Source organism: Chiloscyllium plagiosum, chromosome 3 (assembly GCF_004010195.1).
Source record: "Chiloscyllium plagiosum isolate BGI_BamShark_2017 chromosome 3, ASM401019v2, whole genome shotgun sequence".
NCBI lineage: Eukaryota > Metazoa > Chordata > Chondrichthyes > Orectolobiformes > Hemiscylliidae > Chiloscyllium > Chiloscyllium plagiosum.
This window is the reverse complement of record NC_057712.1, coordinates 46859770-46878172: the sequence shown is the minus strand read 5'-3', so window position 1 is coordinate 46878172 and position 18403 is coordinate 46859770. Positions and strand designations below refer to the sequence as shown.

Sequence of the window (18403 nt, the reverse complement as noted above, 5' to 3'; positions counted from 1 at the left end):
CTGTTGCCCTAATGCTGTTGTCATGGCGAATGCTGGTGTAGAGTGCTGAAACATCCATTGTGACGAGGAATGTTCCTGATTCGACTGGTCCGTGGGTGCTGAGTTTCTGTAAGAAATCTGTAGTGTTGCGACAGAAGCTGGAGATCCCCTCTACAATGGGTTTCAAGATGCCTTTGACATAGCCAGAGAGATCTCACACAAGGTCTCATTGCCTGATGTAATAGGAACTCCTGGTGTGTTGGCTTTGTATAGCTTTGGAAGGCAGTAGAAGTCACCTATGTGAGAAGTATATACAAATACATGATCTCGGGTTCATGTCACACTGCAATTGCCTGTAGTAATCCTGGTTGTTCAGTTGCAGGTACAGTTCCTTGCAATAATCTGTTCGAATCTGAATGACAATGAGTCCTCCTTTATCTGCTAGTTTGATGACAGTGTTGCGAATGATTTGTTTTGAGAGCATGGGTGCCATTGTGTTTTGATCGGGTGATGTTTTGCTCTACCATGTTGGGGGGGTGGGGGGGCTGATGAATCTGGAATTCTAAAAGATGAAAGACTTGATCTAAAATTGTTTAATGTATCATCACATCTTCATGACACTGTACTCATTTGACTATGCATTCTGTGTCTTTTGATCTTATTCTCCACAACTACCTGAGGAAGAAGCAACGCTTCAAAATGAACCTGTTAGACTACGTCCTGGTATTGTGTAAAATTTTTGACTGATGATCATCATTCAATATTAGATTCAACCATTTTAGATTATAATCTCTGCTATGATTGTCTTATTATCAGTGAAGGTTTTTGGTTTTCCTCTCATTTTTCTCTGTTCTTCCATGTTTGATGGCAACTGTTGATCATTCTACCACTCACACTTCATCTGAGTATATCTTTTGTTCCTTTTCTCTCCCATCATTATTCCTTTTGTCCTTGCACCACCAAACAAGGGGCTTATTGAGATGTACAGCATGGAAACAAACCCTTTGGTCCACCTCATCCATGCCAACCAGATGATATTCTAAATTAATCTAGTCCCATTTGCCAGCCTTTGACCCCTAACCCTCTAAACATTTCCCATTCATCCACCCATACAGATATCTTTTAAAACTTATAATTGTACCAGCCTCCGCCACTTCCTCTAGCTGCTCATTCCACACACTCACCACCATCTGCATGTAAAGGTTGGCCCTTAGATCCCTTTTAAACCTTTCCCCTCTTACCTTAAACCTATGCCCTCTTGTTTTGGACTCCCACACCCCAACAAAAAGACCTTGGTTATTAACCCTATCCATGCTCCTTATGGTCTTATAAACCCTTATAAGGTCACCCCTCACCCGCTGATGCTCCAGGGAAAATAGTCCCAGTCTATTCAGCCTCTCCTGATATCTCAGATCTTCCAACCCTGGAAAAATCCTTGTAAATCTTTTCTGAAACTTTTCAAATTTCACAATATCCTTCTTTTGGTAGGGTGACCAGAATTGCATGCAGCATTCCAATAGTGGCCGAACCAATATCCTGTAAAGCTGCAACCTGATCTCCCAACTCCTATACTCAGTGCACTGACTAAGAAAGGAAAGCACACCATGCCATTTGATCAATTAATCTCTCCATTGTTCTGTTTTATCACAGGCCTTCTCTTTAGTTTTTAATTTTTGACCCTCCTTCATTAGTTTTATATTTGTTACATTTTATAACATTTTTTGCTTTTCAGATGAACAGTGATTGAAGTGCAATACTAATGTTGTTTCTGTCTTCACTGATGCTGCCTAACATGCTGAGTATTTCCAGCATTTTCTGTTTTTACTTCAGGGAATTAACCAGATATAATTTAAGAGCTATTTCATTAGCCTAATTTCAAACCCTCTAGCTACTGTGGTGGGACTTGAACTCATGACTCCTGCAAAGACAAACAGACCTCCGAATTGTTCATCCAATAACACTCTACTATGCTCTGCTAGTGTGAATTCCTTTAATATGTTTTAATGTACATTCGCTTCTGTTTGTGTGTTGATACAATATTTGCCCATTATTGCCCATAACTGGAAGAGTTGAAAGGGTGTTGACCTAAAATTGAGCAGTCTGTCGGTAGTTTTGGAGGATGGCAAGCAGAGTGGCAGACATGAGAGCTTGAATTGGAGATGAAGGCACAGTAATTTATGACATTGGACTAGTAATCTGTTGGCTAATCTTCAGGGAATATGGGTTCAAATCACAACATGGCAACTGGTGAGATTTAAGTTCATTGAATAAATGTGGAATCTAAAGAGGCTCAGCAACCATGATCATGACAATTGTAAAAACCCATCTGGATCACTGTCCTTGACGGTCAAGCTTAGCCAGATGGCCTACAAATGACTGCAGACCCGCAATGTGATTGATTCTGTTCTGCCCTCTGAAATGGTTTTATTGGGCCTATAATTTGAATGTTCAGTATATGCTCTACGTTTCAGAAGTCACATTGAGTTTTAAAATGTTACTTCTTGCAGCCAGAATGTGTGTCCTATTTTGGAGACAGAATTATCAGTCATGATGCCAGCACTCTACAGTCAGTGAACAATGCAGGGAACAGTGACTGCAATTTGGAATCATTCAAAATAGAGGAAACATAAAATTAATGTGCCGCCTACAATATTGTGAACAGAAGTGAATTAATCACACCAAAATCCACATGTTTTCTGACTCTTATTCAATTTCTTAAACAAAGCCTTTCCCAATTACTCATATTTTCTGTATTTCTTCCAAACTGAATGAGAATTCCTTGATAAAACAGAAACAATTCTTAAGGAAATACTGTTGCTGGTGCATATTTCATTCTCTGCAAGTTTTTTTTAAATATCTTTGTTATCACAGTCAGCACTTCTTTTAATTATTCTTAGGATGTCACTGTTAAGGCCAACATCTATTGCCCTGTGGGAGGTGGTGTTGAGCTGCCTTCTTGAATGTCCATAACCTTTGGGGTATAGGTAGATCGACAGTGCTGTTAGGGAGAGAGTTATGGATTTTAACCTCGTGGCAGTGAAGGAATGGTGATATTTTTTCAAGTCAGGATGCTGAGTGGTTTGCAGGGAACCTCTTAGATTAATGTGTTCCATGGATCTGCTCCCCCTGTCTTTCAGGCTGGACAGCCTTCATCAGTAAATCTCCAACTATACCAAATAGATAGGACTGTCCTAAATTGAATTGAACTGAATTCCATTCTGATGCTGCTCATGTATAACTTGCAGGTTCGTTCTTTACAATGGAGTATATGAGCAATATTAAAATGCAATTAGGGACTTGTAACCTTTGATTTAAATGATTTCTCTCTTTCTCTATGCTGATGTAAAATGATCACAGCCGTCTCAAGGCCCATTCCTATCACCTGTTATTGAAGGAGGTTTGACAATAAAAAGAACACTCGCAATTACATAGCACATTTAACTTTGTGAAAATATTCCAAGGTTTCATAGGTGCCATTACCACACAAATACAATGCTAAACCTCAAAATATGAGGTTAATCCAGGTGATCAGAAACTTCAGGAAAGAGTTGTCTGGAATGATTAAAGACAAAGACATGAGGCAGTATTTTTGCCTTTGGGCCTGCACTCTGATGATGAGGTCCCACTGTGTGGGGAAAAGTTAATCCTAAAATTTTCACTAAAATGGCCAATTAGAGGTTAAAGGGTGGGCTTATGATTCATCAAGGGATGCTGGCCAAGTTCTCAAAGCTGGCAGATCATTGGGAGATTCTCGAATTCTGGAGAAGCAGTAGGCAACTTTTTTCAGGTAGTGGGGGGAGAGAGAGAAAAAAATCTATTTCTACTGTCCAGCAAACCCCTATTTCTCAGAATGAGGACAGTGTTTTTGGATACTTTTTTCCCCCAAGGCAGGTGTTGTGTGCCTGGACATTTCTATTCAATGATAAAAATGTAGCTTTAATTTTAAATAAAAATGACAGTTAAACCTGGTCTACCATTCTGAAAGGGAGACCCCAACTCCAGGCAGCCTGTAGCCAGGCAGGCAGCGCAGCCTTGAAACTTCCCTGAAATATTCTCAAGCTCATCATCGGAGCTTAGCTCCAGCATCTGAGCAAGTCCTTAGTTGCTCAAAAACACTCACCAGCCTCTGTCTCAATACGTAGCTATCTGCTGTTTACCAATCCTGTCCTGTCTCAAGAAAAATGAGCTAAAGGTGAGAAGGTGTTAGAAAAATAATAAATCAGCCATGAGTATTCACACCTGACTGTGTTTGACCTCCTTTCTACTTGGTGCTAAAAAGCCTTGTCTGCAGAGAGATTTAGTTGGGGGATCATTACAACCGAACACCCAGACAACTGAATGTTCAAACACCAATGACGGAGCATGGAAATCAGGAATGCACAAAAAGCAGGAATTGTAGGAATCCAAGATCTCAGAGGAGATCAGAGATTGCTTCAAATCTCTCTGTAGACCAAGGCTGGAAGTTTTAAAAATGAGGTGTCACTGGACCAAGAGCCATATCAACTTTTATTTTGCCACATAATCATTCACTGCGTTTGCTCACATGCATTACAAAATGGATTTGTGCAATTTTGTACTTCTGGGAAAAGGCTCTATGTGATAGGGGTTTTCACTTGGAAATTGAAACATTGTAGGATTTTGGGGTGTAAACTTTTATCAACACAGGACTTTGGTATCGCAGTGATCAAATGTCAGCAAAACAGAAATTCTATCAGGCTTTGCCTTCTCTTATTTGTTTTTATTGCTTTGTTTTTGTCTAGAAGTGAATGGTTTGTTGGGTAAATTGCCCTTATTTTAGGCAATTATGATTAAACTTTTGATTAAAATGTCCATACATTGTTAACTCTATTGCGAAATAACAGAACATAGTCTGACAACTGCTCATGATTTTGCAACATAGTTATTAGTTACAGAATCAAGGTTGAAGATCAAAGTTACGGACAAGATCAACTAAAAGATATGAAAGGTTGCAGACTGAGTTACTGAACAACATTGTTCAAAACCAATCATTGATTTACTTAGTTAATTAATAAATTAAGTAGTCAATTTTAAACATGTAATTCAATATGTCAGCTTTAACAGCACTGAACCTAATTACAACAACGCACGACGTCTGAGACTGCCAATTGGTGAGAATACTCTCAGGGCACCTTCTAAAATAGTTGACAAGTTAACAACTTGACTAACCAGCCTATTGAATAGACTATATAGAATATATTGAATACAATCATACAACTTCATTACAGCCTCAGATTCTTTTCGCTGTAAAGCAGACAAAAGCGTCATACTGTCTTAATTGATACAGTTTTTAAACTTAGGACGCACAAGCCCCCACCACCCAACCTTTAATGACTACTTGTCAGCGGCACCGGGTTTTCCCTTTAGTAATTAACTCTCAGGTACAGCACCTTCAAGTAATGTTTGCCAGCTGCAACGTGTCAACAGCCAATTAATTAGTTACTTGAAAACAAAAGAATACTGCTTTTTGATTAGTTACATTAAAGTTACGGGGTTACATCTAATGTTTAACTAAAGAATTGTGTCATAATTTGTTCATTCAATCCACATTCTTGTGTCTACTAATCTCTGTATTCATTCCTCCCTCTAATGATGAGAAGGGACCACTTTTCCAGTCTGAAACTTTCTGATCTATAGCTACTTTGAAATCTATATTTATGATTTTGTGAACATCTTAATTGAAACCTACTCTTAATGTTGTAACAGATTGATTAAATAATTCAAGAGAACCAATTAATTAGTGTGATATGTTCTTATCTACGTAAGCAATTGCAGCTGTGCATTCTATCACATTTAAGCAGCCTTGATTAAATAGGTGTACTACTGTTCTCCTTGCAGAGACTATTTTCCCACATGGTCTAATTACTGTCAGCCATGTCCTGCTGCATTAGCCATAGGTACTACTAGCCATTTTGTGCTGCTCAGTCATGGGTATTCCTAACAGCCAACCACTACCATCTTGTGCTTCAAGGTAGGTTGGTGCCACCACCTTCTTTCCATATGGCCTTGAACTACAGTCATAGCCTAAATGTTAGGGCAGACTGCTCAGGAGAGACGTTAGGAAGTATTTCTACACCTAAAGGGTGGTAGAGGTTTGGAGTTCTCTTCCCCAATCAGCAGTCAGATCATAAGACATAGGAGCAGAGGTTAGGCCATTCAACCCATCAAACCTGCTCTACCATTCAATCATGGCTGATTGGTTTTGAGAAACCATTCTCCCTTCTTTTCCCCACAACCATTGGCAGTCAAGAACCTATCTATCTCAATCTTAAATACACTCAATAACCTGGCCTCCACAGACTTTTGGGGCAATGAATTCCATAGATTCACCACTCTCTGGCTGTAGATGTTTCTCCTTATCTGCTTTGTAAAAGGTTGCCCTTTTATTCTAAGGCTGTGCATTTGGGTCCTAGTCTCTCCTAATAATGGAAACGTCTTCCCAACATTCATGCTGTCTAGGCCATTCAGTGTTCTATAAGTTTCAATTAGATACCCCCATCCTTCTAAACCCCATTGCATATAGAGCCAGAGTCTTCAAACGTTCCTCATATGTTAAACTTTTCATTCCTGGGACCATTCTCGTAAACCTCCTCTGAACATGCTCCCAGGCAAGTACATCATTCCAGAGATATGAGGCCCCAAACTGCACTCAATACTCTAAATGTGGCCTGACCAGAGCCTTATTGCACCTCAGAAGTACATCCCTGCTTTTATATTCAAGTCCTCTCAAAATAAATGCCATCACTACATTTGCCTTCCTAACTACTGATTCAACTTGCAACTTTACCTTGAGAGAATCCTGGATTAGAACTCCCAAGTCTCTTTGCTGAATTCACTCCCCATTTAGAAAATAGTCCATGCCTCTATTCTTCCTACCAAAGTGCATGATCTTACAATTTCCCATGTTGTACTCCATCTGCCACTTTGCCCACTCTCCTAACCTGTCCAAATCCTATTCAGCCTCGCCACCTCCTCAATACCACCTGTCCCTCCACCTATCTTTACATCATCTACAAACTTAGCCAGAATGCTCTCACTTTCTTCATCTAGATCGTTCATGTATAAACTGAAAAGTTGTGATCCCAACACTGAGCCTTCTGGAACACCACTTGTCACCAGCTGCTATCCTGAGAAGGATCTTTTTATCCCCACTCTCTTCTTTCTGCCAGACAGCCAAGTTTCTATCCATGCTAGCACCTTGCCTCTGAGACTATGGGCCTTTATCTTACTCAGTAGACTCCTGTGTGGCACCTTGTCAAAGGCCTTCTTGAAGTCCTGGTAGCTAATATCCATTGGCTCTCCTTGGTCTAACCTAACTTCAAAGAATTCTAGCAGATTGGTCAGACATGACTTCCCTTTGATGAAACCACATTAACTTTGCCCTGTTTTACCATACTCTTCCAAGTATTCAGAAATCTTATCCTTCACAATGGATTTCAGGATCTTACCCACAAATAAGGTTAGACTAATTGGCCTATAATTTTTCATCATTTAGCTTACACCCTTTTTAAACAGGGGTGTCACATTAGCAATTTTCAATTCCTCTGAGAAAGATCACCACTAATGCCTCCATTATCTCTTCAGCTACCTTAGACTCTGGGGTGTAGTCCATCTGGTCCAAGTGATTTATCCACCTTCAGGCAATTCATTTTTTCTAGCACCTTCTCCTTGGTGATGGCCACCATACTTAGCTCTGCCCCCTCACTCTCTCGAATTTTTGGAATGTTACTCATGTCTTCCGCTGTGAAGACTGATGCAAAGTAATTATTCAGTTCCTCAGCCATTTCCCTGTTCACCACTGCTATCTCTCCAGTGCCATTTTACTGTAGCCCAATATTCACTTTTGCCTCTCTTTTGCCCTTTATATATCTGAAGAAACTCTTACAGTCTTCCTTTCTATTATTGGCTAGCTTACCCCCATATTTAATCTTCTCCCTCCTTATTTCTCTTTTTGTTACCCTCTGTTGGTCTTTGTAGGCTTCCCAATCTTCTGGTTTTCAACTGCTTTTCGGCACATCATATGCTTTCTCTTTTGTTTTTATGCAATGCCATGATTGCCTCATCCTCCCTGTATCATGCTTCTTTTTCTTCAGAATGAATCTCTGCTGTGTTTCCTGAATTACTCCCAGAAACTCCTGATATTGCTGTTCTACTGTCTTTCCTGCTAGGCTCATCTCCCAGTCAAATCTATCCAGCTCCTCCCTCATGCTTTTGTAGATTGCTTTTATTTAGCTGTAATACCGTTACCCCTGATACTATCTTTTCCCTCTCAAATTGCAGAGTAAATTCAATCATATTATGATCACTGCCTCCAAAAGGTTTCCTCATGTTAAGCTCCTTTATGAAGTCTGCCTCATTGCACAACACTAAATCCAGTATTGCCTGTTCCCTCATGGGCTCCACCATAAGCTCTTCCAAGAAGCCATCTCATTGACATTCCACAAATTCCTTTTCTTGCAATCCACTGCCGATCTGATTTCCCCAATCCACCTGCATATTGAAATCCCCCACGATCACTGTAACTTTGCCTTTCTTACACATCTTTTCTGTCTCCTAGTGTATTTTGCACCTCAGCTCCTGACTATTGTTTGGAGGCCGGTACATAACTCTACCTATGGCTTCATTACCTTTTCGGTTCCTTAATTCTACCCATACGGATTCTGCCCCATCTGACTCTAGTTCATTTCTTATTATTGATTTAATTTCATTTCTTACTAATAAGGCAATCCCACCCCCTCTGCCCATCTGCCTACCTTTTCAATAGGATAAATATCCTTAAATATTCAGCTCCCAATCCTGATTCCCTTGCAGCCACATCTCTGTGATGCCCACCATGTCATACTTGCCAATTTTGATCTGCACCACAAGCTCATTTACTTCATTCCTCATATTGCATGCATTCAGATATAACACCTTCAGTCCTGTCTGAACCATCCTCTTATTGTCGTTTGTTTGTCCAGTGTGCTTGAAGTTAGATTGCGAACACTTTCTAAACATTCTGTCCTATTTGTGTCTTCGCTGGACATTTTAATAACCTCTCCTGAGTTCTGCACTCTTACCTCCTCCTTTAATTCGGGTTTTCTAATTTCCCCTATAACTGAACAATCCTCCCCTCCCCAACCACTGTCTACAGCCCTAGTTTTATGATTCACAAACCCTCCCTTGTCAGGGTTCGGAACGATCGAGCCTGGCTCTCTGGAGGTAATTTCAGAGGAATCAGTGTGTTTTGGCAGAGAGAACAACACAGAGAGGCAACAGGAGCAGTGAGCTGACAGCAGGTTGTCTCTGCGTAGTCTGCTTGGCTGCTGTTGTTATTCAGTTAAAAATCACACAACACCAGGTTATAGTCCAACAGGTTTAATTGTGGACAATCACCTGATGAAGGAGCGTCGCTCCGAAAGCTAGTGTGCTTCCAATTAAACCTGTTGGACTATAACCTGGTGTTGTGTGATTTTTAACTTTGTACACCCCAGTCCAACAATGGCATCTCTGAATCATAGTTGTTATTCAGGTTATACTAGATTGGTTATTAGTTTTAAACCTGGTACTTTTTTTTGTTTAGCAAAGGTATTGAGGGATATTGACCAAAGGCAGGTATACAGAGTTAAACCACAGATCAACCATGATCTTATTGAAGGTGGAACAAGCTTGTCAGGCTGAATGGCCTTCTCGTGTTCCTCTGTTCCTCGAAGAGACTAGTTGTTTTATGGCGATAGAGGAAAACCACTAGAGAGAATTAATGAGAAGGAACTCTTGTCTTCATGTATAATTTATCATATGATGACAATTAGGTGGAAGTTACATTAATAAGATGGATACTGTTAATAAGACTATTGGGTGACTGGTGGGTTATAGGTCTTCATTGCACAAGATCCTAAGGTGTTCTGCCTTTTTCCCAGCAAGGTCCCTATGGCATTGTCAGGTCAAGTGGAGCTTAATAAAGTCTCGAACATTAAAACTTTTAAAATCAATGCTTCATACAAAATCTTCCCTTCAACCCACTTACATTGAAGTGTCAAGTCAATGTGATCTTTTCTGTAATGAGAATCCATTTAAATCTTTGGTTTAAGCTGAGGGCTCCCTTGCATATCGGTGATAGGAATGAAACTGGCTTCATTCTTTCTTTTCTTGATCTGGTAGATAAGTAACAATTATGCCTTTGCTTTAATATGCTGTTCTAAGCATTTAATTTGACTTCCTAACTTGTTTTCTGTCCAGAATGTAGTGTCCTTTCAAATCATTTGTAAACCTATTTTTAATCAAATTTGCTAAAAGGAGATAATAAAGAATCACAAAATCAAAGAATTGTTATGCTCTAGAAGAAGGCTATTCAATCAATCAATACTGACCTGTTTTCCAAACAGGCATTATGAATTAGTACCATTTTCCCGCCTTTTACCTGTCATCCTGCACACCATTTCTAAATGATTTTTCAATGTCCTATTGAATGCCTTGGTTGAATCTACTTCCACTATACCTCTAGACAGTGCATTTCAGACTCAAACCGCTCACTATATGAAAAATTTTCTTGTTGCATCACATTTACATTTTTGAAAATCACCTTGAATCTGTGCCATCTCAAACTTGAAACTGTGATGATCAAAGAAAACTGCATCTACCAAAAAAGGCTAACAGTCTCTGTCTCTGCTGGTATATTGAGTTCAAGATAAATTTGTGAGTAGTACAAAACTTTTTAATATCATAATTTCAGTGACATTGTCTACATTTCATGGGCAAATCCAAATGACATTTGTTCAAAGTTTTGGCCAGAGGATCTTCACACAAAAGTTGAAGGCTTCTATCATTAAATTACCGGGGCATGGCTTTCACAGAGGTGGCAGACATTGTGCCTGACATTTTATGACATGCATCACTTTGTTAATTTCTCAAAAGGTTGTTCCACAGAAATAGGGAAATGACGCATGTTTACGCTTTTTAAACTGCTATCCCTAAATGGGAACACCAACATTTTTGATATTGTGTTAGGGAATATTGCGTATATACATATTTTTTCTGGAGTCAAAACTTCAGAACTTTAGTGATTTTAATTGCTTCATGGATTATGACTTAGCAAATAGTTTTATGGCTCAATTATACAGGAATGTTCATGACTAAGAGCTTGGTTGATGGTTTAAGTCTTGCTGTACAGCTATTTTCCTAGCATTGATTTCAATTGGAGCCTTGCTTTTATTCTGGAGACTTGTGCATCCAGTCTTGAAATTGTCCTTCAGAAATTTAATCTTGCACAGTTACTGCAAAATTTAAATTAAATAACTAATCCCTGTGTCTGAATTCCTGATGCCAACTTCAAATAAATGCACTTTGTGCAGGCAATTCAAATTAGTAAAGTCTGCCTTCATATTGATTTACTTTCACAGTTAAATATATTTACATCTGGTTCAAAGGATTATTAATTCAAAACTTGCAGCTGTAATTTTGTATTAGTCAGAACTCCATAAGCTCAAAATGTAAGAGAGCTTCATTTTTTTATTCCCGTTTAATAGCAGTCACAATATACAATTCAACTCTGGTCATGCTTTAACATTTCAAAGTAACAACCGTACTTATAAAGAGTCCAATAAATTTGAATAAAGACTTTACTTCCCCTGATAATATTCAATGGAATTCCTGCAAATGGACTTTTTAATTTCTCCAAGGTAATTAAGAATATGTAGTAACTGCTAGGCTAGCCAGTGATGCTTACATCCCACAAAGAACTTTTTAAAGAGCCACTTGTCTTAGGACTACTCAACGACAAAACTGGAACCTTTTAGAAATTTGTTCACTGCAGAAATTAAATGTGGGTTATCACTCCATTTATGTCAGAAGCAAACATTTACATAAATCAATGTTTTCTCCAGGATATTTGTGTCTTTAAACCTTCCTAGCAATTCAAAGCAAAATCTCCTTTTCTTCAAGCTGTTCAAATCATCAGCTGCCAAGTGCCAAAACATATATGCCAGACTCTAAAATAGCTGAAAAGCTGAAAGACATGTCCACAGAATACACAAATCTTTTCTTTCTTTTTCAAAAATGATATGGTTTAAAATAATTTGAAAACTGAATTTTGAAGCACCACATTTGGATTATTTTCCATTGTTTTGCATTAAAAACCAATTTGTCCATTAAAAAAAAAAGAACTGTAATTCTGTCATAGACTGTTGTCGTTAGAGTGATATGCAGCACAATTGCTATCTCTTCAGCCTGAGTAACTCATTGGACATGTCCAGCTTCCTGTAGTTAGCAAGTTATCAATTAGTGCAAACATACCTATTTTGATTAAAAAAGTTAAAAATCACACAACACCAGGTTATAGTCCAACAGGTTTAATTGGAAGCACACTAGCTTTCGGAGCGACGCTCCTTCATCAGGTGATTGTGGAGGGCTCGTTCGTAACACAGAATTAAAAGCAAAAATTTGCAGTGTGATGTCAATGTGTTAAAGGTGTTAGCCGCCTGTGTTCTCTGTCTATGACCTGATGTTTAGATTGATTCCAATCTAAAAAGTGAAATAACAGAGTGTTACATAAATTCATGCAGTTTTTGAGCTCAGAGTTCAACATGAATCTGTGGTTTTTGAGCAAAGTGCAATGTAACTTTGTACCAAAAAAATTCACCACACACAATATATATGTGTGCATGTGGGTCACCCGAAGGTCCGAGGCTGAATGTCCTGGACCACTGAAGTGTTCCCCAACTGGGAGGGAACCCTCCTGTCTGTTGATTGTTGTGCGGTGCCCATTCATCCATTGTCGTAGCCTTTGCTCAGTTTCCCCAATGTACCATGCCTCCGGGCATCCCTGCCTGCAACGTATAAGATAGACAATGTTGGCTGAGTCACATGAGTACCTGCCATGTACACGGTGGGAGGTGTTCCCACGTGTAACAACGGTACCCACACACAAAGACAGACAAAGACCCACATGCACACATATATATTGTGTGTGGTGAATTTTTTTGGTACAAAGTTACATTGCACTTTGCTCAAAAACCACATAGATTCATGTCGAACTCCGAGCTCAAAAACAGCATGAATTTATGTAAAACTCTGTTATTTCACTTTTTAGATTGGAATCAATCTAAACATTAGGTCATAGACAGAGAACATAGGGGGCTAACACCTTCAACATATTGTCTAGCTATCACCATTGTTAACAGCTAACCCGAGAATGCAACTTTAAAAAAAAAGGGTTTTGTGATTTACACACGAAAGAGGTGAAACTATCACTGTATTCTAACAGATGAAAGGTTTAACAGACAATCAATTCTTTAATGTATAATTTCAGTTACATCACACTGCAAATTTTTGCTATAAATTCTGTGTTACGATCGAGCCCTCCACAATCACCTGATGAAGGAGCGTCGCTCCGAAAGCTAGTGTGCTTCCAATTAAACCTGTTGGACTATAACCTGGTGTTGTGTGATTTTTAACTTTGTACACCCCAGTCCAACACCGGCATCTCCGAACCTTGATTAAAAAACAATGTGGTTGAATTGTGCAGTGGAAAAAGTCCAGCATCAATGGGACAAAAGTGAAACTGAGCAAAGATACTGTGGTGGAAATAAGTAGCAAGGCTTGTCTTCCAATTAGAAATCTGCTTCTGGGTGGGGTGAAGGTTTGTCACAGCAATGTGAGCTGCCAATTGATAGATGGCAGGCCTGTCCAATCACTGCCAGAGAGAGTGGAAATTGAGATAGTTGGTCAAAGTGTGGTGTTGACTTACACATCCCAGGGCAGCCATCATTGAGAGTGTTGAATCTCCTGAAGGAGATATCAGTTGATTGTGCCAAAACCTTTCATCGCACCAAAGGCAAGCAAAATGTCAAAGAATAGCCAAAGGAGTGGTACGTGGGGCTAAGTTATGCCTTTTTTATTATTATTCATTCATGGCATGAGAATATCACTGGATAGGCCAGCATTTATTGCCCACCCTTAGTTGACAAGAGGGCAATTAAGAATCAATCATGTTGCTGTAGGTCTAGAGTTGCCTATAGACTAGACCAAGTAGGGATGGTAGTTTTGTATCCTTAAGGACATTTGTGAGTCAGATGGGTTTTCCAATAATCAACAATTGATTCATGGTTATCATTTGACTTGATTCCAAATTTTCATGGAATTTATTTTCCACTGTTTGATGAGGTAGGATCTAAACCGGGATCCTGGAACATTACCTGAATTTCTGGGATTAACAGTCCAATGATAATATCAATAGGCCATTGCCTCTCCCTATCTTTGATGGTAAATTAGCATTTCATGTTGGGGTGAGAGAGAGGAGGTTCCCTTTCCAGAGGATTGCAGGAGAAGGGCAACGTGTCATGTGGGGTGCTACAGAGATTACTGGGGTGACTTGTTATGTTCCACATATACTTTCTACATGTGTTGGCACTGTATAAATAACAAATTTAATGTCTGTATCTGGTCTTTTAGTGTCCTCATGACACGAGTAGCATGGATGCCGGAAGGGGACCGATCCTCCAAACATCCGCATTTCCTCATTAGCGGTAAGTAGTTAGACATTCCTGGCTATACCTACCTTATGTATGGAAAAACATGGACACCCTTCCAAGTTATGACCCTCAGCCTAGATCAATTTTATCAAATAATCAGTTTTATCCTCCTTAGTTCTTCTGCTAGTAAAGCAAAATAAATAAAAGCAATTGTTGGCCACGTGACTTATGTATCCAATCTCTGTACTAAAATGTCTAAACTTCAACACCTACCTCATTTTGCCACACAATTTCCCACAGCCCTTGATACACCACCCAAGCTTTTATCAATCTCACTTCACTATTGTCATCAACCCTCTGGAGCAGAGAATTTCGAAGTTTCATACTATTGTGAGTGAGAAGGTTTTGTGAAGTTAGAGTCATAGAGTCATAGAGATGTGCAGCATGGAAACAGACACTTTGGTCCAACTCATCCATGCTGACAAGATATCCCAACCCAATCTAGTCCCACCTGCCAGCACCCAGCCCATATCCCTCCAAATCCCATGTCAAGGGGCAGGTGTCCATTATTATAAAAATGACGGCATCTCCAACAATTGGTTGAGGAAGGCACCTCATATTCATATACTGGTCCAGATGCCTTTCAAATATTGTGATCATATTAGCCACCATCACTTCCTCTGGCAGCTCATTCCATATATGCACCACTCTCTGCATGAAAAAGCTACCCCTTAGGTCTTGTTTATGTCTTTCCCCTCTCACCCTAAACCTATGCCCTCTAGTTCTGGACTCCCCCACTCCGGGAAGAGTCTTTGTCTATTTATCCTATCCATGCCCCTCATTATTTTATAAACCTCTATAAGGTCACCCCTCAGCCTCTGATGCTCCAGGGAAAACAATCCCAGCCTATTCAACCTCTCCCTACAGCTCAAATCCTCCAAACCTGGCACCATACTTGTAAATCATTTCTAAATCCATTCAAGTTTCACACATCTTTCTGATAGGAAGGAGACCAGAATTGCACAAAATATTCCAATAGTGGCCTAACCAATGTCCTGTACAGCCGCAACATGACCTCCCAAATCCCGTACTCAATACTCTGACCAATAAAGGAAAGAATACCAAATACCTTCTTCACTATTCTATCTACATGCAACTCTACTTACAAGGAGCTATGAATCTGTACTCCAAGGTCTCTTTGTTCAGCAATACTCCTTAGGCTTTTACCATTAAGTGTATAAGTCCTGCTAAGATTTGCTTTCCCAAAATGCAGCACCTCACATTCATCTGAATTAAACTCCATCTGCAACTTCTCAGCCCGTTGACCCATCTGGTCAAGATCCTGTTTTAATCTGAAGTAGCCCTCTTTACTGTCCACTACACCTCCAATTTTGGTGACATCTGCAAATGTATTAACGATAATTCTGAAACTCATGTCCAAATCATTTATATAAATGACAAAAAGTATTAGACCCTGCACCGATCCTTGTGGTATTCCACTGGTCACAGGCCTCCAGTCTGAAAAACAACCCTCCACCACCACTCTCTGTCTTCTACCTTTGAGCCAGTTCTGTATCCAAATGGCTAGTTCTCCCTGTATTCCATGAGATCTAACCTTGCTAACCAGTCTTCCATGTGGAACCTTGTCAAACGCCTTACTGAAGTCCATATATATCACCTCCATCGCTCTGCCATTATCAATCCTCTTTGTTACCTCTTCAAAAAAACTCAATCAAGTTTGTGAGATGTGATTTCCCAAGCACAAAGCCATGTTGACTATCCTTAATCAGTCCTTGTCTTTCCAAATAAAAGTACATCCTGTCCCTCAGGATTCCCTCCAACAGCTTGCCCACCACCGATGTCAGGCTCACTGATCTATAGTTCCCTGGCTTGGTCCTTACCACCCTTCTTAAACAGTGGCACTATGTTTGCCAACCTCTAGCCTTCCGGCACCTCACCTGTGATTATCGATGATACAAATATCTAAGCAATGGGCACAGCAATCACTTCTCTAGCTTCCCACAGAGTTCTAAGGTACTCCTGATCAGGTCCTGGGGATTTATCCACTTTCATGTGTTTCAAGACATCCAGCACTTCCTCTCCTGTAATATGGACATTTTTCAAAATGTCTCCATCTATTTCCCTACATTCTATATATTCCATATCCTTTTCCACAGTAAACACTAATGTGAAAAAATTGTTTACTATTTCCCCAACTCCTGCGGCTCCACACAAAGGCCACCTTGCTGATCTTTGAGGGACCCTATTCTCTCCATAGTAACCCTTTTGCTCTTAATGTATTCGTAAAAACCGTGTGGATTCTCCTTTACTCTATTTGCCAAAGCTATTTCATGTCCCCTTTTTGCCCTTCTGATTTCCCTCTTAAGTATACTCCTGCTGCCTTTATACTCTTCTAAGGATTCACTCGATCTATCCTGTCTACACCTGACATATGCTTCCTCCTTTTTCTTAACCAAATCCTCAATTTCTTTAGTCATCCAGCATTCCCAGATCTACTAGCCTTTCCTTTCACCCTAACAGGAATATATTGTTTCTGGCCTCTCGTTTCCTCATTTCTGAAGGCTTCCCATTTTCCAGCCATCCCTTTACTTGCGAACATCTGCCCCAATCAGCTTTTGAAAGCTCTTACCTAATACCATCAAAATTATTGAGGAGAAAGTGAGGTCCGCAGATGCTGGAGATCAGAGCTGGAAATGTGTTGCTGGAAAAGCGCAGCAGGTCAGGCAGCATCCAGGGAACAGGAGAATCGACGTTTCGGGCATAAGCCCTTCTTCAGGAATGGATGAATCCTGAAGAAGGGCTTATGCCCGAAACGTCGATTCTCCTGTTCCCTGGATGCTGCCTGACCTGCTGCGCTTTTCCAGCAACACATTTCCAGCTACCATCAAAATTAGTCTTCCTCCAATTCAGAACTTCAACTTTTATATCCAGTCAATCCTTTTCCATGACTATTTTAAAACTAATAGAATTATAGTCACTGGCCCCAAAGTGTTCCTCTACTGACACCTCAGTCACCTATCCTGCCTTATTTCCAAAGAGTAGGTCACGTTTTGTACCTTCTCTACTAGGTACATCCACATATTGAATCAGAAAGTTTTCTTGTACACACTTAACAAATTCCTCTCCATCTAAACCTTTAACACTATGTCAGTCCCAGTCTATGTTTGGAAAGTTAAAATCCCCGACCAAAACCACCCTATTGGGTGGCAAGGTGGGACAGTGGTTAGCACTGCTGCCTCACAGTGCCAGAGACCTGGGTTCAATTCCAGCCTTGGGTAACTGTCTGTGTGGAGTTTGCACATTCTCCCCGTGTCTGCGTGGGTTTCCTCCGGGTGCTCCAGTTTCCTCCCACATTCCCAAGATGTGCAGGTTAGGTGAATTGGCCATGCTAAATTGCCTATAGTGTTAGGTGAAGGGGTAAATGGAGGGGAATGGTTCTAGGTAGGCTGCTCTTCGGAGGGTCGGTTTGGACTTGTTGGGCAAAGGGCCTGTTTCCACACTGTAAGTAATTTAATCTATTACTATTACAGATAGCTGAGATCTCCTTCCAAATTTGTTTCTCAATTTCCCTCTAAGTATTAGAGGGTCGAGAATACAATCCCAATAATGTTATCATCCCTTTCTTATTTCTCAGTTCCACCCAAATAACTTCCCTGGATATATTTCCAGAAATATCCTCCCTTAAAACAGCTGTAATGCTATCCCGTATCAAAATCCCCACTCCCCTCCTTTTTTGCCTCCGTTTCTGTTCTTCCTGTAATATTTGTATCTTAAAACATTAAGCTGCCTGTCCTAGAACATAGAACATAGAAGAATACAGCGCAGTACAGGCCCTTCGGCCCTCGATGTTGCGCCGATCCAAGCCCACCTAACCTACACTAGCCCACTATCCTCCATATGCCTATCCAATGCCCGCATAAATGCCCATAATGAGGGAG

At 40.1% G+C, this 18403-nt stretch overlaps 1 long non-coding RNA gene across 1 annotated transcript in view; it reads left to right on the top strand.

Annotated features, from left to right (window-relative positions):
• LOC122543172 overlaps positions 1-18403 on the top strand; it is a 320767-nt gene that overhangs the window by 295457 nt on the left and 6907 nt on the right. Inside the window, exon 2 of the long non-coding RNA XR_006309940.1 lies at positions 14425-14498. This is a non-coding gene — a long non-coding RNA (uncharacterized LOC122543172). The remainder of the gene's footprint in view (positions 1-14424; positions 14499-18403) is intronic.